At 36.5% G+C, this 24,146-nt stretch overlaps 1 protein-coding gene across 2 annotated transcripts in view; it reads right to left on the bottom strand.

The window, feature by feature from the left end:
• Window positions 1-24,146, bottom strand: part of side-IV (sidestep IV transmembrane protein) — a 446,858-nt gene that overhangs the window by 320,946 nt on the left and 101,766 nt on the right. The window contains exon 1 of one of the 2 annotated variants that reach the window (XM_087358211.1): window positions 6,586-6,601. The exons of the other annotated variant lie outside the window; for it this stretch is intronic. The gene's annotated coding sequence lies outside the window, so the exon portion shown is untranslated. Of the gene's footprint in view, window positions 1-6,585; window positions 6,602-24,146 lie in introns of those variants that run through there. 2 annotated transcript variants of the gene reach the window in all.

The following is a 24,146-nucleotide window of genomic DNA, read 5'->3' as shown; positions in this document are numbered from 1 at the left end:
GATTCCTGCCGCACCAAGTTCTCCGACCGGGGATTCGAACTTCGCCTAAGGCATGTCTTCGCTTTTTCCATTACCCCACCTATCGACGTGGCTTTACTCATTCTGGAGATAACAGTCTACGTCACAGTTACATTGTAACCATGAAGAGCAACTTCTGGTTACGATGTCTGAGGGAACAGTGTCGAAGTTTTGCAAAGATAAATGTTTGTTGTTTCTTTTTTCACAGCTGGCGTAATACGTTAGATTAGTTTATTTCAGCAAAACTGTGTGTGTCGATAACTAATGCATATACTCGGGTATTATCTTTCGCCTATTGATTTCAAAGTTAAAAAAGACTTTAAAGAAAGTCAGACGTTCCAGTAGCCCGTTCTGACCCCGTCATCGTGTATAATAAAACATTCTACCCAGTTGGCTTCACAAGAAGGACCTAATATCAATTCTGATAGACCCAAATGATAGCACTGTAAGGTGTTATCAAATGTAGGGAGGCAGAGTCAGCTTCCGAAACGTCGTATTTTAACAGTTAACATTTTAAAATTAACAGACGAAAGAATTCAAGAACGTGAATCAGATTCGCCTTATACACAGGCGACTTCCGAGGTATCCAGTCACATCAGAACCCTGAGGATGGGGACAGAGTTGGTTCCCGAAACGTCGGTTTACTATGGTAATCAGTAGCTTTATATGAATGACCCCTTCAGTATCAGAAAATTCATGCACTTCTCACACCGGGTAGCCCACAAATCGTGTGACGGTCGCCGAAAGGTTGCCGATCACCGCTATAGGGCGTACAATAGAATTTATAACATTTCAATATCAAGCGACAGAACTTATTTGAAATCAAAAAGACGCCCTGATTTTCTGAACCCGTTTCTCAGAAATCGTAAGCACGTAGATGCTACGCCTAGTAATATTTGCTGGCTACGGTGCACGACTAAAGTATGTTTATTGGGGTTGGCAAATTGATGAGCAATGTGAACGTCACGAGAAGCAAGGTGACGTCAGGGGCGTTAACAAGTAACATTCCACGTACTAAGCAAGCCGGATACATTGTTATGTCATGGGAATATCATGTCATGCCAACATATTGAAATATATTACAAGAATTATTTTTCTCTTCTAGAAAGACCAGTGTTCCAGGAAATTGTTATCATCATTATAGGTATTTGATGACATAAAAGTAAGCTCAGCTACAAATACGTCAGCAGCCGGTCACTGGTAGCGTACTTGTTAAGTAGTTTGCTGTGATTAATGAAACTGACTTTGGATTTGAGGGGGAAGGCTTTAAGAGAGTAGTATGTGTCATAAAATAACAACTAACATTGACATTTAAAATGTTTCAAAACGTAAATTAATGTGGCCAACAAAGTAGGACCGTATTTCATAAAGGGGTTTGTATAGATTAACTATTGCTGTCAGCGTTATGATGGGATGGACATGTAGCTCGGATGTGAAGAGGAAGCATATAAAAGTCTGACAGACATTAGACACTGAAAGATCATAACATTGATGGAATATCATTGATGCAGTTTGTAAACTCGTCGATGATGTTAATTAAGCGAGGTTTTCGGCTAAAAGATTTTGACAGAATTGTATCTGGTTCGGTTAGTATAAACCTGTTAATTACAAAACCAAGCGATCGTTTGGTATCTTCTATATGAATACACACAATGCATCCTCTGGAGCGCGGAGGTTTAAATAAACTCTGTTCATACAGTGCAACGGTTTATGCAGGCGCATACAAAGTTAAATGAAATTCTATCTATAATAGCGAATGAATGGACATACACAAAGACGAATCAGACAGCGAAAGGCACAGTAGGAAATTTAGTAGTTTGTACTTCGAAGGCGACATTATTATTGTCTTGCGTTTCTCGTGACCCTTCTCTCTGTGACTCAGAACTAACTTCACTGAACAGAACCGCGATTCAGAACCTAGCAGACCCTCAGACAGTAAAGGAATTTTATGGAATGCGAAGCTTTAATTCCGTGTCTACAGGAGTCTGTTGTTAATCACTAACCTAAGCCAGGTACGACCGGTATACATTTTTAAATCTCTTAAGATCAAGGTTCATTTAATCATATTCTCACCTACGTCTGTGTAAAACAACGCGATATATTTTATTCAGGCTTTCCGACTAAAATTCTGTATGCACTTGCCATCTCTCAGGTGCTTGCTACATGCCCCACCCATACATTTCTCCTTGGTCTGAATATCTTTTGTCTCAGCAGAGTGTTTGACGAAGAGACTCTCAGAGTTGAGCGTTCGTGTATTCGATACTGCAATATTGAATTTCATGGGGGTGGGGGAACGTACTGAATCATTGAATTTATTGCATAAATAAATTTATAACTAAGTTACTGAGTTAATGCACATAATAATCAATAAATGTTATTAAGAAAGAAGCCATAAATTCATGAATTAATGACTGGACGATTACTGAATAAAATATTGAATGAATGGAACAAATAAATGAGTGAATGTATTTTCGGAATGAGTAAGTGCGCTACTGTACTGAGTAAGTAAATGTACGTATTAAATAAATGTACAAATAAATTATTGCACTGAACGAATAGCTAAATTAATATACTGAATGATATCAATAGAAGACTGAAAAATATGCTGAATCAAATAAATGCATTGAAGAAAAAAAATTACAGACAATCTTTATCGATTAATGAACTGCCACAAACGTGTATGAACGTAAGGTCTTTGCAAAAAAATGCGATTCATTCCGTGTACTCGATTCTGTTGATGGTTTTTATTCGAGACAATTGTAAAATATGGAGTTCATATTTTCTCGGAATTTCCACCATCGTCAATAACCAACTGAAACCCGAAGAGTAGGCTTGCACATGCGATTTATGTCCTGAATTACACATAAGAAATCTGATTCTGTTTCATATATAATAATTGTAAAGTTGTACGTGCTTTCAGGTGTTCAAAAAACCGCTTGGTATGTTTATATTATCTCAGTATCCTGTTCTCCATCCATATCCGACCTGTGCGACAATTGAAATTATTAATGTTGCACATACGAAACGTTATCTCAGTGGAATAATAGCTACCTGCTAAATTACAATAGGATTGTTAACTATCCGAGGAGAACAGGTGTTCATGCATGTTGTTACCATACAAAAGTGAACTACCTGATAACCTAACAGGAAAGCAATTTACATCAGAACAGTATTTTGCCTACAGTTACTATAATTATATCTGGATCGAAAAATGGAGATAATGTGAAAAGGTCTCCAATAACAACCCGTGCAAGCTAATTACGGTAACCCAAGTTCCAACATGGCTTCTATCAATCAAACAACACGTTTTGTGTCGATAACAAGGAAGCAAACAGTGTTCGAAATCCGGAACATAAATTTTCCTGAGTACGCAAAGATATACCCCGAATTTATACAAATTTAATAACACTATCCCTCCTGCTTCACACCAATTCATAATTTAATTTATATTTCAAAATTCCTTCGCCTTTCATTTACCCATTATAATAACCACCTATTCCGACATCATTTGTGGTTGATTTAAGTCCCCACGTAATTTTCAGATGTGAATAATTACTCCTTTTAACATGTGTAGTAGTATGATAATGCTAGTACACTTACAGTCATCCTATTTTGGTATTATATTAATGGCAATGCTGGTAATGTTAACGTATTAGTTAGGAATGGAAATGCCAACTGTTATTTTCAGCAGTATTTCACTATAAATAGAATTTCTTCCATAGTCGATCCCTGTTATAAGGATTTGTCATACAAAAACATTCATGAGACAAATTCACTTGTCTATTATATGTTAAGCCTGGATGGAGTTATACTTTGAGAGGCGAAGGAGAGAAATAACGATGTGTCGTTTAATGTCTTACATACGAATTCTTTCGCAAAGATCATGCAACGCATTTGGAAAAGCCAATCTGATAAGACTACTTCAGTCAGTAGACAGCACTGTTTAACACTGCAAAAAGTTTTCATTTTTATCTTCAAGACTCCTTGGTCAATGTCCTGTACTTTACACTACAAGACTAAGTACTGTGCTGAAAATCTTCGGTTATAAAAGTCTTTTTATATAAGGTATGTTAAGGGCACTGTTAGTAGCTTAGACTATACAGCGGTCAGATGAAATAATTAATGAATGAATAACGAACTGGACGGTATCTGGAAGGAAGGTAATTCACTGGAAGGACTCAACAAATCACGAAAGACATGCGGTCTTTAGATCAAGATGTGAACCTGAAACCTCCCAAATACGAAGCAGGATTAGTAATCACAAGGTCGCGACTGTCTAACACCTCATCCTGACCGGACTTCATCGTGGTAACGCAAACAGACCAGCAAATGCTGCAGTAGTAGATTAGAACAGATGACTTCTACTTATGACTCCTTCAAAGTCAATAAATTATCCGCCTCCGCTATCGAAACTGAACAACATATCAGTTATTTGAGTAACGATTTACCCAACTTCGTCTTATTTTCTTGTGATTTATTTAATATTCTGTTTTAACCCATTTATTTGTTGTGGTTTAATAATAACTTGCCTTATACTGTAGTTAAATTAACGAAGATGATATACAATCCCTAGTTTGGTACAAGCAGTATAAATATAAAGTGAAAAACATTGCAATCAGAGAGGAGGTTAGGTTTTTGACTGACTGCTAAGCAGCTAGTGGTTGAGTTAAAATTCATCAACAGAATGCTATTTAACACATAATGCATTACTAGGCCTACACATTGTTCTTTACCATACCCCCCATTAGTCGCAGAACAAAAGGTATAGAAAAGCTAAGTGTGTCGAGACTGAGACTGAAAATTTACATTCAAAGTTGAAGTGAAAAACAACTTTTACTTCGTTTTCCTGTACCGCTTAGGATTCGATTTAATGTAATGGAAATAAGAGATCTTCCTTGCTGCACAGTGGCCCACAACACATTTGTTAAACCTGTACACTGCTGGTCTCTCTTTAAGGATAGTAATGAATAACTAGGTTATTTTAAAGAGAACCACACAACACATGCACACGATATATGTCATAATGGTACTGTCCGCGATCAATTCAGTATCCCGGACCTTAAAATGCAATATAAATTAAGCCTATGCGGATATATGTTATTCTTCTTCTTATTCTTATTTTGATTTTTGGAAACTCGTATATATTTATATTCTTATAACTAAAACATTTTTCGTTTATGTTTTGCCGCTCCGGTATGTGGACAGATTCTGCAAGTATGTGAAGTTACAGATTCATAATTTGATTGCTTTTTCAAGGGAAAAACATGTTTTTACAGACAAGACATGTTTCGGCCTCTAAATGCGTAAATATATAGTATATATAAGCCTGAGGAAAAACGAGTTTGAACATAAAGTTCTCAGTAATTCCGAACTGACAAACGAACCATATTTGCTATGTAAAGCACAAAAAATTGAGTGAACTTGATACTTCTTAAAGCCAGTCACTATGTCTTAAAGGCATGGGAAAGAGTAACATTATCAACGATCTGGCACTAAGTACAACTGAACAAGTAAACTTTATGTGGCGTGTAGCGAAATCGTCGGAAGGCAGAGGCAGAGAGGAAGTATTTACTTTCTTGTCCTTAAAGGGGAATTTTTGTGTAATTAGCAACCATCCAATTAGTGGAGTATCGGTACACAAGTCTGCTAATGATGAACGCATTCCATTTATACCTACGCAGTCTCCAATACAAGAAAGTAGAGGAATGTAACCGAGCGGCAGATAACAAAGAAATGACGTGATAGAAGTGTACTTTAGATTACTCTATAATTAGGGTTCCTAAGTAATGTATTCCAATTTAATCAATCAAACCTTCTTTGAAGATCGTATTTTAAGACCCTGGAAATATAAGATAAACAAATATTGGCCAAGGCATGTTTATGAATCTTCTTGTTCTGCCGATCTCTGTCAAGGAATACATTAGTAAAACAGAGCAATTAGACATCACAAAGTCAGGATTAGGCCGGGATAGATTCAGACTACAGCTTGTGTACATAGGCGGTGTGGAGCAGAGTTCGATATGAGAATATAATTGTGCATCACATAAACAAGACTTTCTGTAAGCTTTATGAAATTCGGAGGTTCATTGCCATGTACAATACAGCCCGACATTGTATCCTAACCTGAGCCAGTTGAATACAGCACACATTCACATGCCTTATTTCTTTAAGTTCAATTTTAATATTATCCTCTCGTCTACAACTAAATCTACTAAACGGTATCTTCCGTAAAGATTCTGCTACATAAATTTGTATACATATTAGTTTTCTCCTTAAAACACTCACCTTAATAATAATTGGTGAAAAATGTGACTAAACGTGATGAAGTTCCTCATTATTTAACTTTAACTAGCCTCCTGTTACTCTGCCTTAGGTCCTAATATTTCTCAAATTTCCCTGATTTCAAACATAATAAGCTAAGAATTTTCGTGCCTCGCCAAGAGTATACAATTTATATTTATGGCAATTGACAAATAAATGTAAATGTCATCCCTCCACATGTGCGGCCAAGCATCTCCTCATACTTGAAGATTGAAATAATTCTTTGTGTCTGAAGAAGTGACTTACGTCTCTCCCATTATTGAGATGTCAGGTGCCCCATGTGGTTTCCTTCCAAGACTGCTCATCATGACAACCAACTGCGTTCCATATTAATCGGCGGGCTGTACTGAAAATCTTTTCTTTCAAGGTTCCCTCCGCCTTTTGAAACAAAACCAGAGTTAATGTTTCAAACACACCACAGTCCTCAATCATCACGATTAATCCTTATCGTCATATGTCACGTACTTCATTACAGCATCATCCTGAATTCAAATACACAATACATTCTTTTGTGCAGGTGGTCTGCAAGTTAAATAAATTCACAATGTACAAAGCTTTGTCCTCATGATTTGAAAGCTTTGCAGTCATTCTCATTTCTCTCGGGCAAGAATGTACAACCACGTTCTTCAGATTGAGGCACCGTGTAAAGGAACAAAGAGACACTGTGACCCTGTTGTCTTGCGTTACTTGCTTAGTAAGGCTCTCAACCACATACCACAGAAAATGATTACGTAATCGTTCAGTCACGCCACAACCACAATAAATCCTTCCGGAAACTGACCAATGGAATTCGTACTTATATGGCCATCTATAATTAACTGAGTGTACACAAGTCAAACATGAACCTGACAGCAGACGCAGGAGAGTGGTCAGCTTCGTGACCAGTTTGGTTTTCCTTTGGGGAATGAACCCCAATGCTGGGCATGCTGACCCTAGAGCCCGTGTGGACGCAGTAGCTATGAGAAGAGTAACCTACTCCGATTACAATCGGGGGGTTCGAATCCTAGTCGATTCATGACAGCAATTAAAACATCAGTGTATTAACTAACAACGAAAGCGGACTTTGACCGTTGGTCATGTTTTGAACGCGGTCATTTCACAGTGTGGCGGAATGTGAGTTCAGCTCGTCAGTGAAGTGGTGGCTGTAACTTCTGTGAAGACAGGAACATTTATACTGTATTTTCGGGACGGCATATTGATCGTTTTGGTAGCTATTTATTGCAGCGAGCTCCCGATAAGCCCACCCATTTATGTTATGTGTTTGTGCATGTCGCTCGACACAGGAATCACTTGATCAACAAATCGATACCAAGTCACTCACTGCACGTCCTTTCCAACAACGATTCATGGAAGAAAAATGGAGTGGCCGACGTCTCTGCCTATGAAAACCAAGCAATCCTTACGTACGAGTATAATACAAGTGTAGGGCCTGAAACCGTAGTGGCAATAACCCTGTGAACCCTGAAGATAATGCAAATACAATTTAAAAATTAAATTCTTACCTCAAAGACAACACAACACGTCTCCATTACAAATACCTATTTTTATACTCTTTAAATATGAGATAGACGTTCATTTTGAGAATCATATGAAACACATAAACACACTCTGTAGGCGAAATTAAGAGTTACTGAAAGTTAAAACGTGTGGTACATATAGTTACCAGTGAAATATAAACTGTTAATGAGAGGCAGTGTTATAGATACATAAGAGAGGCTACAAACCACAAATATAATGACAGAAGCAGTATAATCAGAAGTTCCGAGGCTACTCAATGGGTGGTGAAATATTTAGTACAGGATTAAGCAATGCGCGTAAGGAGAGAAATTAAACCGATAACGACTATGAAGCAAATAACGTCAGAAACACTCGTTTATCTACGCATAAGTTCTCTGAGATACTTGAAATTTAGAATATGCGCTGAAAAAGTTTCGACAAATATCCATGGCATTTATTCAGAAATAGAGAAACTAAATTAGATACAAATTAACTCAACAAAGATTTGTTTCCAATATTGTTAGAGACGAATCAACACCAAGCACAGAAACTCATTTATTACCTTTATAATTATTCACATGTTTTATAATATAAGTCACAGACAGACGTTTACGAGAATGTTACATTTGTATAAATGTGCAGAAAGAAGTGTGGAACAAGTTGTTTCACTTTTGCATTAATGTTCAAAATTTCACTGCCGTTAAACAGAGACTGATTTACTCTATAAACGTCTACTGATGGTGCCTGGTCACAGACCTACATTTAGTCGTAGTCCCGTTGCTGAAATATTGGCCACGTCTGGACTGAATGTTACTCGGTAACTGTGATGCTTACACTGATAAAAAACTTTAAAGAATTTTTATTCAAACGCAAGTCTTGAGCAAAAGCTATCGACTGTTTCTGAACTTCCTTTCTCGTTGTATACGTAGATCACTCCTTACGCCAAGATAATCTTAGCATTTGACCTGCATTCAATACAGCAGTCTCTTGTACGTCATCGCGTTACATTTTATATCATCGATGACAATTAGACTAATGCAAGGAAAATAATTAAATTATTGATCACTTATCATCAAGCAAACCCATTAGACTAAAAAACATTTAGAAAATTAAAAGTATTTACGGAAATACGTACAAAGGATTCTTAACAGTTAATCTAAATACAATTTTGAAACAACAGTACATAAACGTAACTAATATAATAGTTCTTAAAATTCATGACAGCCTAATCTTACGCAGTAACATATTTGAGGCAGTTTCAAAGGCTCGTTAGTAATTTACAATCATCCTCGCCAACGAAATTATTAGTGCATTTCACAAAGAAATGTTTGATCTACTAGGATTAGATCAGGAAACATCTAATATATATAATCTGTTGCTTCAATAATTCAGTATACTGACTCAAGCCTACTTGAAATAGACTTATCTGAATTAAATAAACCACAAATTTTTCTACTAATTATTTATTAATATTGTACCTTCTTGGTTTAATTTGTATGAAAATCTTACAAAACATTATGGTACACACATCGTTCAATAAATTCTGGAACATATCCTCAGTTATTAGCTTCATAACCTTATCTTCTGGTATGTCGTACTAATGCAATAAATAAATTGCTTGACTTCCAAACTATGTATTATAAATAAAGTAAAAATAAAACACATTACAGCTACTATGAATAATTGTATGCCATCACTTGATGGATGGACATTGTCATTCCATGCATTATATGTAATATTTTCCGTTTGGTCTGTTGAGTAGTATAGATTACTATCGATTACAAAAGAAGTTCTACGTATTAAATAGACAGAGAACGGATGAAAACAGTTTTAAGTGGGTGTTCATTTATTAATGGAATACTGACAGTTGACATGGTAATAACGTTGTGTTCCCTGTATACAGTGAACATTTTCTTAAGAATCATGGCAGTCGAAATTGTAATAGGGCTCAATGTTTACATAATGGCTTGGGTTACATTGGGTTGTGTTGGATTAGGTTAGTGAAGTGACGGATATGCGCAGACGAACTTTTGCGGATGTGCAGACTTCCTTGCGCAATTGTAAGCTGCTAAGAGATAGACTGACATGATTTTGGTTAGTAGTTAATTTTGCGCAGTTAATTTTGCGCATTTTTAGATTCTAGAGAGTAAATTTGGTTGAAATTGATTTAATTCGATTGGATGGGTACGTTTGTGCGTTGTTAGAGACGCCCATGCGCATAATAGCATATGCGCAGAACTCAAAGCCGAATTTTTAACTCCTGTGGGGCAGATTTGGTTGAATTTCGTTATATTGGGTTGTTTTTTTAGTGTTTGGTTGAGTTCTGTGACGAGCATGTAGAGAATAGGTATTGGGAATGCCGCAGAAGGCAATGTACATTGTTTGGACCATATTTAAATACTTAGATAAGTAGTCCACCTCCCAGTTTGCTGACTAAATAAAAGAATGACTAATTGGTTTCCTTGTAGGGTTGACAGAACGGCTGAAAAGTTCATCTGACTGACATTTGGAGATTGAATTGCTGAATAGATGACTAAACAGAGCAATTTACGACTGGTTTAATGCACTTACTGTAACAAAACTTCTTTATTATTACATAAATCATATCTGTAAATGAGCACCTATGACTAAGTTTCTTTGTAAATTTCCGGTGATGGACCGAAACAAATGAAACTTCATACATAAATTTTAGAGTATCCGAGCTGAGGCAATTTGTCAGTCGAATCCCAGGAACTGCTGCAGGACGAACACAAGTAGATCCGGGAGACAGATTAAAAACCTTCTCGAATCTGTAAAACGCTTTCGTTTGTTTAAACAATTTTAAAGGCTATGCTACCTTTGTACTGAAGTATCAGTCCCTTCTTCAATTGCTATAAAGAAATTAACACAAATTATTATTAGTAACTGAACATTCAGAACGAAATCTTTTATGTTATTTCAGTACGCCCTTCAACTCTGCAGCCAGCAGATGTGGATATTATAATTCTTTGAGGTATCTTATTTATATACACAATCAGACATGAGTGCTACTTATTTCTTCGTTCTTAGTTTTGTTTTGAAAGTTTGGAAGTGTTCAAGTATTTTCGTATTTTGTACATGGTCATAAAAGCTAAGTCATTCTAGGCTGTATAGTCTAACTGACAGCATCGTTAAATAAATACCAAATAAAAATGATAAGAGTATTAATTTCTTCATAAACGCTACACCAATTAAACGTTACATAGTGTCAAATGAGTAATTATGGAATGACTGTGCGGTGAACCTGACTTTGGCCTGATGCAACGTGCCATCGGGAATTTCCTGTACGAAGGGGCCCAGAACAAGTTGCTAGACGTACCAGTATAATTTGTTTCCGGCTAGGATTCACACTGCGATCATCTCGAATACGAAGCAATAATACTGCAGGAGATTCATGCATGGTGTATTGCAGTGTTTCAATATGATCGGGTATGAGGCAGATAATATGGGTAGATAATGACCGATCGTCAATAATGGAAGAAGACGTGTTACAGAAACGGTTCGCTGATTGCCAATTTAACAAACAGTATTGCAATAATCAGACGACGACACACTCTCTCAATTGTCTGGGTGTATCACTAGCTTATATCGCTCTACTGTTACCTGGTTAATTATTGTATAATATGCTTTACAGGTTTAAATAGGACCAAAGTTACGACCGTTAAATGTTACCAGAAACGCAGATCGAATCAGAGGGCTTCAAATATTAAAAGCTTCAAAAACAGATGTCGCATACAAAATCTGCAACACTGATTTAGGCATCTGAGAATCCTGATGCTTTAATAAACACGAATTTCTATTCATATCTCTCAGATCAACACCAATTCCATACACAAATTTGCCAGAAATTCTAGCCGACTTACTTAAGGAATCGGATATGTGGAAGAATTATTGTAATATTATATGTACAAACAAGTGACGACTCAAAGAATTACTGGCGAATTTACAACTCGATCGACTGTGTTACGACCGTTTCAGTGAGTTCAAGAGAACCTTCTATTAAATTATTCTGCCGTGCACAGACTTCTGTTAGCGGGTCGGTTAATTACGATTTAATATTTGTCCATAATTTTAAATTAAAATTTCGGCATATATGAATATAAAATAAGCATATAAACAAAACTGTTTACACTATGAATGACACTAATGTTTGTATGCATATTTTATATTCCAATATACCACACGGTATGCAAGGTTTTAATATTTCGGCATATATGACTCATAACCGTGTGTATCACTTAAAAAAATAACAGTTGTAAATAAAACTTGACACTTGTCCAGGTAGCCACATGCAGGAAAACGTATCAACGTTGACTTTTGGGGATTTCATGGCGGTGAAAACGTGTGTAAGTTTTTCCACTTCGTGATGATACAAAGTATTATTGGTGACTAACAGTGTTTCAGAAGAACATATCGTCTCCATCCTTCGTCTCGTCCATATTCAAGTGCGATGAAGGCGTAATGTTCCTCACGCCTACAAGACTACACAATGTCACCTGAATCCCACAATCGATATATTTACTGCGGAGTTCAGATATCAGAATATCATCGGTTAATTATGTCATAGAATCTTTGGCAGATTTTGTTGTAACTGGAAAAGGGAATTACGAAATCTCGGCATAGACAGGCCGAGATTCAAACTGTAACATCCCTACTACAAGTACTCGTATTATGTCATCACCCGCAATCTGTAAGTAGCTTTCACAAATTCAAGGAAACTACATTAACATTTGTAACGAAACACATTTACTTAACGTTGTGTATACGGACTTTATTTACATTGGTGGGAATTCCATTAGACTTTCCCCTCTTCCGTTACATTCAGAGTTGAATAACCAAAGTAGAGTCTCACGAAAAGATGCGTGAAAACTATTTTGTTCGCCCTGAATGCGTTTTCAGAGCAACAACGCCAGCACATAAAATTTTACGTCATATATGAAATGTTTGTATATGAATTAAATATTTATTTTATTAATATAGCGGTAAGTCATTTAATGTCGACTCAAAAGCAGAGCGTTAATTAACACATCTGGAAAACGGATCAAAACACAAACACAAACCACACTTTAAACGAAATTACCTAAATTATAATTCCATTACATTTGCACCTAATATAATGATCTCGGCGACCTAAATCTGTCATATGCATTTAGATATTCATACGTCATTTGAATTCCCCCATTGCTCGGTTAGGAAATGCAGTTACTGGAAGCAGGCTGCATGGCAGGAAGAACAATGTGATATTGACATGGGGAGTACCAGGCATAATCTTCGTACTATCTCCCAGATAAATAAAATAATTTATTTAATATTTTACTTATTTTTCGACGCTTTATCAACTGCAGCTAAGCCAACTATAAGTAAGTGGTAAGGTGCAGCTGTTCACGATTCAAGCTGTTACATACTATTTCAGTACAATATTCTAACATCAGTCTAGTAAAAATATAATGAATTCTGATCATAATATATTTCCACCATATACGATCAAACAAACAAACACCAAGCATCCCGGAGCGAAACGCTCTAGACTTTTATCTGATAGGTGTTAGGTTCTAATCTTAGTAAATTTGGAGGTGTTTACAGTTTTCCTTAGTGTCTCAAGCCAAATTATGACATAATACCCTAACACGGGCTAAGAGACAGCATCCATCCATGTTCATACGTGGTCATAGGTCAAGACCATTTTTCTGTGTAATACGGCGATATATAGTCTAATCTAAGCAAACGAAACAAATGCGTTAAATAAAGTATCAGCTGATAAATGTCAAGACGTGCAGAGTCACGATCATATTTAGCACGTACTCAAGTGGGCAAGAAGCTGGCAGTAGGCTGTCAAAGATAACTGCTATTCAAGTTCAGTAGCCTATTGCATAAGATTTAATTAAGGCTTGTCTAAAAAATATGTTACATGTAAGGAAGTACTTCACAATAAAAAATAGTTGAAGATTTCTGTCTTCTGGGTTGTTGCGCTGTGTAGTCTGGTCGATGTTAACCAACGTTTCAGAGGTCATACTGCCTCCGTCATCAGGCAGTATGACCTCTGAAACGTTGGTTAATATCGACCAGACTACACAGCGCAACAACCCAGAAGACGGAAATATTCATACTCACCGCTGTGGAAACCTCAAATCTTACAACAGAAGAGCTACTTAATTCGGTGTATATTTATGTCTTAATATCCTGTGAACATATTAATGAACCTTCGGGTTTAATAACAATTCTTGACCAGTTTATCGCTCTATTAACTTCTCAAGGACTCCTCTCCATGAGTTAGGTTAGTTTGTTTCTTGAACACTTTTAGTCAAGTTACTCCTGAAGCAGGCAACCTATTGTGATAACTCTGCTTTTCATATCCTAGTAATCTTTGTTAAGATTTGGATGAAAGTATAAGCTTAGTGTGAGCTGCGCTTAGCAATGGGAAAGCAGCCACGGCGTCGACTATAGGAGATTATGTCTTGGTCTTACAGTCACTGTAGATATAGTGCTCAAGAGAAATATTGCCAGCGCCCATGTCGGACGTTGGAATGTAAGCGTCCTAGTCTGTAGTCAACTGATTTCAGATTATGGTAGAAAATCGGAAAGGGATATATGAAGAACCATTAAACATATTTTCTGTAATGGATTACACAAATGCTATAGAACTTTAGGTTCACGCAGTGTAGCCAGCGATACGGGCGAAGGAAAATCTTAAATATCTGTGAGGTCACAAAAGCCCTTGTTGCTCCAATGGCTGTGTAACTACATCCACAAACTTGATTTAACACGAGTATAAATGTCGACGCAGGAAAAACCATCAAACAATCTCCTAACAAGGCTTACGTTTAATTAAAACGTATTAATGACAGCATTTCTGATCAGAATGCAACTCTGTTACAGCCAAATGAGCTATCATTTTTGCGTAGACTAGCCTGAGAAATGGATAGTGGATGCTATAATTTACATTGATCAATTTTTTTTGTTATACAAATTACGCACGTGTAACTTTGCTACAACGAATTTGATAAAAGTATGGTTATTACGGGATTTATTCGTGTGGGTGAGATAAATCAAGCAACTCACTTTGTTGGCGTTTAATGCAAAGAATATGGTTTACAGGCACGTCAAACAACTGGCCCGGATTAAACAAATGACTGCCCCTCTAGCGTAGTCCGCTAAACACAGCGGGGTTCTCTTTCTGACAACATTTCCGGTTATTGCTTCAGTTTACAATTTAGTAAGCCTAATCAGTATTTTTATGTTTCTTGTTTCGGTCAGTTACACGCTTTTTCCCCCAATGTATTCTGCATGTATTTATACAAAGAATAAACAGAGGAGCTTTATTATTATCATTAATAATTTCTATGTATAGACATGCCATGTTACTGGAATCTATACTGATATTTCCTAGAGAAATTCATGGACAATTTATTACTGCTGCTAATAACGAAAACTGAAAAAGTGTATACTGAGAGCTACTTAAAATAAATAAATAAGAAAAGAAAATTTTCGTGTATTACAGAACGGTAAGTTGTGGATTTTAATGACAAAACAAACACATGAAATCATCGATGTGAAGGTTCAAACTCTAAAAGTTTAAACATAAAGTTTATTTTTTTCTGGACACATACTTCGACGGAAAAGTATTCATCTGAGGGTCATACAGATTTCGAATATCTTTATAACAAAGGGTATATATATATATATATATATATATATATATATATATATATGCTTTCCTCTTTTATTACACTTCTCTCGTTTGGTGTTACATTAGACCGAAAATCTAACTTTTTTAAATCAGATTATTTTGTTATATTGTGTACAGAACTAAGTAACGTATCAGTTTCTGGAATCGAGTGTATCAAATTTCGTAGCCTGATTATGGACTGTCATAGTGGTTCTGTTTGCAGATGATAAATCAAATACTGGCCTGCTCCGAGGTCTGCTGCTAAATATGTGATATTTAAGCGTCTTTATTGCAACCAGCAGACAGAAAGGATAAAACTTCACACGTGTAAGTTCCTAACATACTTGTTAGAAACCTGTTTTAATATGTTACAGGCATCAATGTTAAAGCTACATTTATATTGATACAATCTTTTACCTATGTAGGGTTAGCTGGATGAAGGGGAAGTTACTGACACCTTGTGCAGAGGAGCTCCAATTAATGGATATAATATATGATATGGATGCTTTGTACTGAAGAAACTCCAATTCAAAGACAGGTCAACCTGATTAATTGAATTATATAAGGACGATTTCTACTTAAGAAACTCCATTTAAAAGACAAGAGAACATGCTGGTTGATAATCAGAATGGGATCTTTCTATTGCAGAAACTCCAGTTCCAAGGCGAGAGAAAAACGAATATCTTACGTGAAGCAACATCAAACAGTTTGGTACAAATATTTATTTTTGATATACTCGCCCATTTTTGAGGGAATAAATACAGACTACGTGCTCACAACGTTCGATACATATTTTAATATTATTCTTCAGCTAAATATGATAGAAAAGGACAGTGTCGAAAACAGAACATTTACATGGTCTTACAGCGAAAGAACGTTCATTTACTGACGTCACCGAATCAATCAACCCGTGTGTGTGTATATATGTGTGTGGACTGGAGGTGGACTCTACGAGAATAATTTAATTAATTCTGACATTCACAGTTCTTATATAAATTATCGATCCACACAGAGAATAAATCGGGCAGGCACTATATTTGACGAAGTAAATTTTATATATATTGTCAAATTTATAAAAATACTGTAATACGTGTGTTGTAAATAAAGCTTAATAAAGCATATATATATATATATATATATAAATTCAAATTTATAGTAGCTTTAAACATTTTAAAATAAAAGCTTTCAAGGCACTGTTAATATGCAGATAATAAATCTTTTGCTCTAATGGTCACTGAAAGAGTTCGCCTCAACATTAATCGTCATAAATTCATAAACAAATTTTTAGTTTTACATTGCTGAAATCGGCTACAAACATTATACAATCAATTACAGACACTTAAAATTAGGGCGCCTATGTACAATAAGAGAGAACTAACTTTTAATAAACGTGTCATAAATCATTATATCATTATGTTACCTATATGTCGTCATTTAATTTCACATTCGAGTTTATCGTTCTCGATAACTGTCGAACTCAGAACGGCAAACTTATTGCTACTCAATGATTTATTGGCCGGTTCGTGACAGTCGTATTGAGAGTTAACGACCTCTACATTTTCAAAGTAACTGTTTCTGTTCTACGTATAATTGCCTAACTAACAACAAATATAAGCTTAAAAATAAACTAGCACCTTTCGTATTGACGCAATAACCATTTTATCTTGAGTGAACTACATAGTATCGTAAGAAATTGCCAGCAATGTGTGTCGGTGTAGCGGTAAAAAGTCTATACTAGTTTTTCAGGAGACAATGGTTTGTACTGTGAGCCGAGTTTCTGACTGTCAGTGTAAGGAGTCGATGTCAGCGCAGAACAGTGCGCCGTGGGTGACGTTCTGATGGATTCCCCAAACGCTCATCGAGCAACTGACACAAACAGTTGTTACCGTAGAAAAGCGAGAGCGACTGACTAATGCCTGTGCAACACTGTCATCGGGGTCGGAAGCTGGGTGTATCATTTCCGAGCCTGAAGAGGAGACTATCGATGCAGTATCATACAAAGGTTCGTCAGGACTTGTGAAGTTGAACACCGCACTTTCTGCTGGCACATTCATGGACACTGCTTTCTGGGACAATTCCACACACGAGCCCGCTAATTGTGCACAGATTCTTCACCTTGGTTTCACTGTCTTGGACCACCCGCCATACAGTCCAGACTAGTCTCCGCATGAATTCTGCCTCTTCCGGGAAAATGAAGGGAAACCTGAGATGAAATCACTTCTTCTCAGACGGTGAAGTCAAGACAGAGGAGAAGACGTGGTTACATCAACAAGACGAAGAGTTCTATCGTGACTGACTAATACAACTAACACAAAGTTTCTAGAAGTGTGTGGACCGCACAGATGATTATGTTGAGAAGTAATTTTGTAAAAGCGTGGGATAAACTTCAAGAAAAAGTGCACGCTTTTTTCCAGTTAAATGTATATTACTAATGTTCTTAGAAAAAAAAGTTAGCTTTGCACTTCTGGGTCATTAAAATGTAAGGACAAAACACAAAACTGGTATTCCAGGTATTAGTTAAAAAAATCACAGGCCGTATAGGGGTTAATGCCTAAGAACACAAGTTCCTCATACATCGATATTCAGTCTGTAAAGGTGATGAGTCATTAGTTTATTTAAATGGAATTTTAAAAACTTATTGTTGGCCTACGTGTTTACATAATATGTCCCACAAACGTAAGTTTGTGTAAGCGTTTGAAATGTTGTTTATATTATCATTATTAACTTATGTTATAAATGTTTAAAGATACCGGTCTTTAAGTGTGATTGAGCGCTAATGTAAGTCCTGCTGCTAGGTTCTGGTGCAATATATATTACCGATGTTTCAAAGATCTCGTCTGCATCTTAAAACGCAAACCTACGCTGTGTATTGAGTTCGTCTTGAAGATGGAGGTGGTAAACATATCACAAGATTGTCGGATATATAGTCAACATCCGCACAGTGCAAACACCCATAAACAGATTTCACGTAAGGCCTGCTATTGTAAACAATAATGTCATCTTACGTGAGGACCTCAGCGAAGTATTGGAAGTACAAAATTAAATGATTAATAAATCTAGTATGTAAATTTAAACAGAAGTTACATAAAACCTATGCCTTCGTGCTAAGTGTACAATGCATAGGGGAGGCACTGCATAAATACACTTGCATTATCACATCCTCGACGTTAGTTGGCGACAGAAGAAAGTACAGGTGCCAAGTGAAAAGCTAACGACAGCCACCAACGTGAGTTCAAGTGAGGGTCACGGTCTGACGGGGTAGAATGCTCACAATTATCACGCAGATGGTACAGACCGTATCATGGCAATACACGGAAAATGTATGAACTGTAGACAATTACGTATACGGTAGAAATATTAACTTATTCCATTGGCACATTCATCCCGGAAAAGGCAGCAGCCGTTCAGTCAAGGAATTACCCGCCATTTATAAAACCCAGGGGTTCATTAAAATATTCACAAAATCTCACCATTAAAGTCCAGTGCACACCATTCAAAAACTATTTCATCAACATCCTCTTCAATATTAGCCACCCATTTCGCCTACGTTTTATAAGTGGAATAATTTTTTCAGATTTTCCGACCAGATTTTTGCACGTATTTGTCATCTCTTGGATAGTAGTATTCTTCTTTTGTAATATATTGTATATTGATTTCAAAGACGGTTTAACTAAGTTTCGATCCACGTCTACCAGCAGAAATTTACAGCTACAACACACATATTTGAATGCATATGTATGTGTGTTACACACACACACACATACATATATATATATATATATATATATATTTATATATATATTTATATATATATATATATATACTGGGAACGACCCGTTCTTCAAGTGCCTGAGCACTGCGGGTCCCAACTTTTTGTTGGCTAGATCTATAGACATTCGGTAGGACTCCTTGGGCGAGGGATCGGCCCGTCGCAAGGCCTCTACCTATACACAGGACAGCACAACACAGAAAAACGCGGACAAACATCCATGGCTTGAGTGGGATTCGAACCTACGGTCCCAGCGACCACGCGGCCACTGCGGACCCTACACACACACACACACACATATATATGTGTGTGTCTTGTATGTTTCGTTTGCTCTTTAGTTTCACACGAAAAGCAGCCTTAGGGCCTCCCTTAGCTATCTTCTGTTGCCCCAACACACTTTCATCGAAGCAATTTGTATGCGTAAAACGTGAACAGATCACGGTTGTTCTGCAGTACAGTCTCACTCTGAAAGGATCGACATTTGTGTAACGGTTTGCACATCTCTGCAAAAAGTTAGAAAGTGTGAGATGTATATAATAAATATATTTTTTTAATTTACAGAAATCAGAACGTAAATATCCCTCTGAAAACCCTTACAAGCGAATTAATACAGTTACAATGTAATTGTTTACTCTGGAAAGTTTTATAAATAATAGGTTGTTGAAAATAATTTCCTTTATTCTGTTTAAAGGGACACTTACTTTACGAGACGGAAATGTGTATATACTATAGCAACATCTCGGAAACCTTCAATGAGAAGGTATAATAGGATTTACATTTAACTACACCGGAAGGATTCAAACTGGCAGACTCGTGAATAGTCCGCTATTTTTTATATCCTGTCATGATAAAAAAAAGTTACATTTGCTACAAGCTGCAGGTAACTTAAAGAATATTTGTATCATACTAGCAATTGTCAGGCAGAAAATTCTATTGTAACTTTAAATCCTGCTTTCCACTGTGTCGTTCTTCAATGACACCATTTAATAAGTTAATTGTTTCAACACAACCATAAGGAATCAATTTTGTACTCTCTCCTACAGATTCATCAGTTGTCACAATGTCTTCTAGAAAACGAGAAAATTACAATGTTGCAAAATATATAGGTTCATTGTGGTAGCCAACACGTGTACTTGGTATGTAGCTTAGTGTTTTAGGTTGATACAGTGCAAGTCTTCATGGCGTCATGACCCAGAAGAACAAAATCATCATCTTCGTCTTCTCTGCCGTCAGAAACTTAAAAGGGACGATCATTTTAAACAAAAAGTCTGATAATTCAAATCGTTTGTATTTAGCGGACTAAGCCCGTTAGGGTTCCAGAATTCCAGTATTCTGAAAGCAGGGAACATTACATAAGATTCTTTTTTGTTTCTGCTGTCTTGAACTCTCTCTAAAAATTTGTGCCATGTTCTTCTACTCCTATATTCTTTCGGCAACAATTATTTCATCCTGCTACTTATTTTTCATCTTTCTCTTAGCCGTTTGCTCTTTTTATCTTGATTACTTTTTATTCTCTTTGTTCATTTTACGGCAGGTATAAATCCTTTGTCTTTTTTGTGTGTTTCTGAGTATAACCGCGTCTAGTAACAACACGACTTCAGAAACCAACGGCTGGTCCGGAGGCGTTAAATTTGTATGAAGACACTTAATAAATTTTTGCATACAGATTCTCAGAGGAGTCTGCAGTTCAAATCTCGAGACAAAATATCGCAACAGGGCAACCTCTGTAAATATCACTTGATTAATACAGCTGTTGAATGTAGAAACGGAAGTGAAAGCTTAAAACTTTGCGTTTGATAAATTGGTACGATTTAAAGCTTACATGGACAGTGTCCTCATCATTTGTGTCTGTTTTTGTACTGAAAGTATGACGAACGTTAAGATAATACTGAAACAGACAGCACGAATGAGGAAGACAGTCGTGTGTGGATTATTTAGTTCTACGATAAATTGTAACAAAACACAATGAATGAACGAGAAACATTATCTAAATTATTAATGAGTACTAATCCAGAAATAGTTGAAGAAAGCAAAACAAGTTATTAAAAATTAATATTTAGTGGTACACACAAAGGGCTTCAGTACGAGAATGAAATTTGATATTTCATCCAGCACAGACGAATTGCTGGACTGATTAGATGGCAACATCTGATAAACGCAGACATAAGAGAGAGGGTATGTTATCTATGCAGCTGGACACATACGAACATATTAGCAAGACTGAAGATAAGAAAGAACTTGAATGAGTGGGGTAAATATGCCCACTACTGAAATCAAGGGCACACAGATCGAGGGATACTAAGACAAGAGTTGAGTGAACAGTGTTCTTGATAATGGAGAGGCGTGTTAGGTCTGACAACAAATTCTTCAGCAATTGTCGATTCCGCGTTGGTTAGGTTAGGTTAGGTTGGTTAGGTTAGGTCGTCTTATTCGCGAGTCCCGAGGTCACAATTTTACATAGGAGATCCGATATCGTGACTGAGGTTTCTCGCGGTCTTTCTCAGTCACTGCAGGTGAATGCCGGCATAGTATGTTAAATTACGATATGCATAGGAGAGATCAGAAATGCGCACAAGGAGAGAGAGGAAGGAAATAAAGCACTTTGAAGACATCTGCGTTGATGGAAGGATAAACGTTTTGGGGGGCCTGGACTAGTAGATTTATCTGGTCCAGGACAAAGAGAAATATAACACTTTATAAACACAATAATGAACCTTTCGTTTTACATAGACGTGAAGTCAGATTGAAAATCACAGTAAAACACTACATGTAATCAACGTTACGTAATTGGTAAAGTAATCTACTGTTTGAAGGCGTAAATTTCTGAGAACACGAGCTTAGGTCGCAGCTACGTGACATTTATGTAGGCTTATACTTGAAATAAGTCTAGCTGCTGTAGTCAAAGACTGTATCTAAATGCCGATGTGTAAGGGAAGTCGTGATCTCACGCACCTCTTATCGACAATTTGATGATCGTTAGAAGGCAGAAGTGAAATAGGAGGGGGCCCTTGGTCACCGGAAACAAAAGCACAACCCAGAAAGCAAACACACAATGAGGAACTTTACGTTATAACCTCCTAACCGAATATATTACGGCGATAATTAGAACGTTATTATTGGATTTATGACTTAACAGACTAGAATCCGAATTTATAACCAAGTGATATTTACATCAGGACTTGCAAAATACAGGCAAATGGTAAAACGGAGCACAACAAAATATGAGATAACTTTTTGTGAGTTTAAAGTTAATCCACTTCATTAGCAATAGGTGTACGCCATAAAAGTATAGCGAATGTGTAATCTTATATATCAGGATTATAGATATTTGGGTGTTGCGCCTATCTTTAAGTTATTACTCCCGGAAACAACGGTTGCAGGGTTTTAAAGCTACTTGGACATGCTCTGATGAAAAGAAACAAAAATCTGCCACGTATTGAATTCTCTCAATAAAGTCTAGCACAAAACGAAAGACGCTTTACGGATTCATTGCGGTGTATATTCGACTGTGGACAGAATATATGATGTTGCATTATATTTACAGTCTGAGTGTACGAGCCTTGTAAGTCTATTACTGAATTAATCCGCTTCAACAAACACAACGTAGTTCATTTGTCTGTGAAAGCTTCACCTACTAAATACGTGACTTCGCATCAAGTTAGTATAATCTTTTCACCTTAATTATTAGCAAATAAAACAAATACCGCGTCGTCTTTTGTCTTCATACAAGCAGGCAAAAAGAATATAAAAATTCCTGCACGCATTGTTAGTATTTATATAAACCACCCGAACAGCTATCATAAAATACTTATACAAATGTTTCTAATGACGGCTTCTCCTGTTTGTTTAACTGATGGAAATTACAACACTGCCAGACTAGGGGATTTCTAATAGGCACACACATTTCAGGGTGCTGGAATGCCTTTAGGTGGAAAATATGCTGTGACTTAAATTAATTTGTTCATTCGGAACAATGAAACTCTGCTACTCGCATAGGCACTAATTTGAAATAAAAGGGGAAATAAAAATGTAATCTACGTAATGATTTCCACCAGATTACCTAGAGGTACAAGTATCCAAACACCGCCTACCGTTCTGTGTGAGGAGCAACACTGACGTGGAATAATTCAATGTTAATTTAAATTTTTTACAATTTTCCGTTTTGGACACAAACGTGCAATGAATTTCTTCATAAGTAATGAAATGGAAAATATCAACTTTTAGAAGGAACGGTACATTTAATTTTGTCATAATATATTTTTCCTTCCTCTTTCAGATGTCAGCTCATGATCGTCATGATCATACGACAATCACGAAATTAGACAAAATTTGGTCCGTTCGTTTTTCAGTAGTCAAAACATCACTCTAATGCTCGCGTTCGAGATTTTAATCTTCTTGGTTCGTAAGTTCATAATAGTTTGGGACGTCAATCATTTTGCATTCTGTCAGTATATTCAATGTGACTGGTTTTTATTTAAAACTTTTGTCTTATATACCGGTAGGTACTATATTTTATATTTTTAGTATGTTTCGTTGATTTTACAGTTCATCCAAGTATATATAGCTACTCTTCCCATAAACACCATTTCAGCTTTGCAAGTCTCGATTTGTCTTTTGCTTTGACTATTCGGTTTGCACTCTGCAAGCTGGTAAGCTGGTAAGCTAGTGCATTATACATTTTTATTCTAGTGTGTTTCAGGACATTTGATGTTTTGAACGATAAGAGGACGTAATCAATTATACACTAAACAAAGCTACTGATAACTGGGAACCTTGACGTTTAATGATTGAAGCTACAGATAACACCGAATTAAATATAATTATTATTTTGTTGTCTCTGAGAGTACTTACGTTTAG

Source organism: Zootermopsis nevadensis, unplaced genomic scaffold, assembly GCF_977971745.1.
Source record: "Zootermopsis nevadensis isolate Lab colony 2312 unplaced genomic scaffold, Znev_1.0 Znev_ptg000029l, whole genome shotgun sequence".
NCBI lineage: Eukaryota > Metazoa > Arthropoda > Insecta > Blattodea > Termopsidae > Zootermopsis > Zootermopsis nevadensis.
Note: the sequence above shows the minus strand (reverse complement) of the source record. Positions and strands in the feature narration are given on the sequence as shown.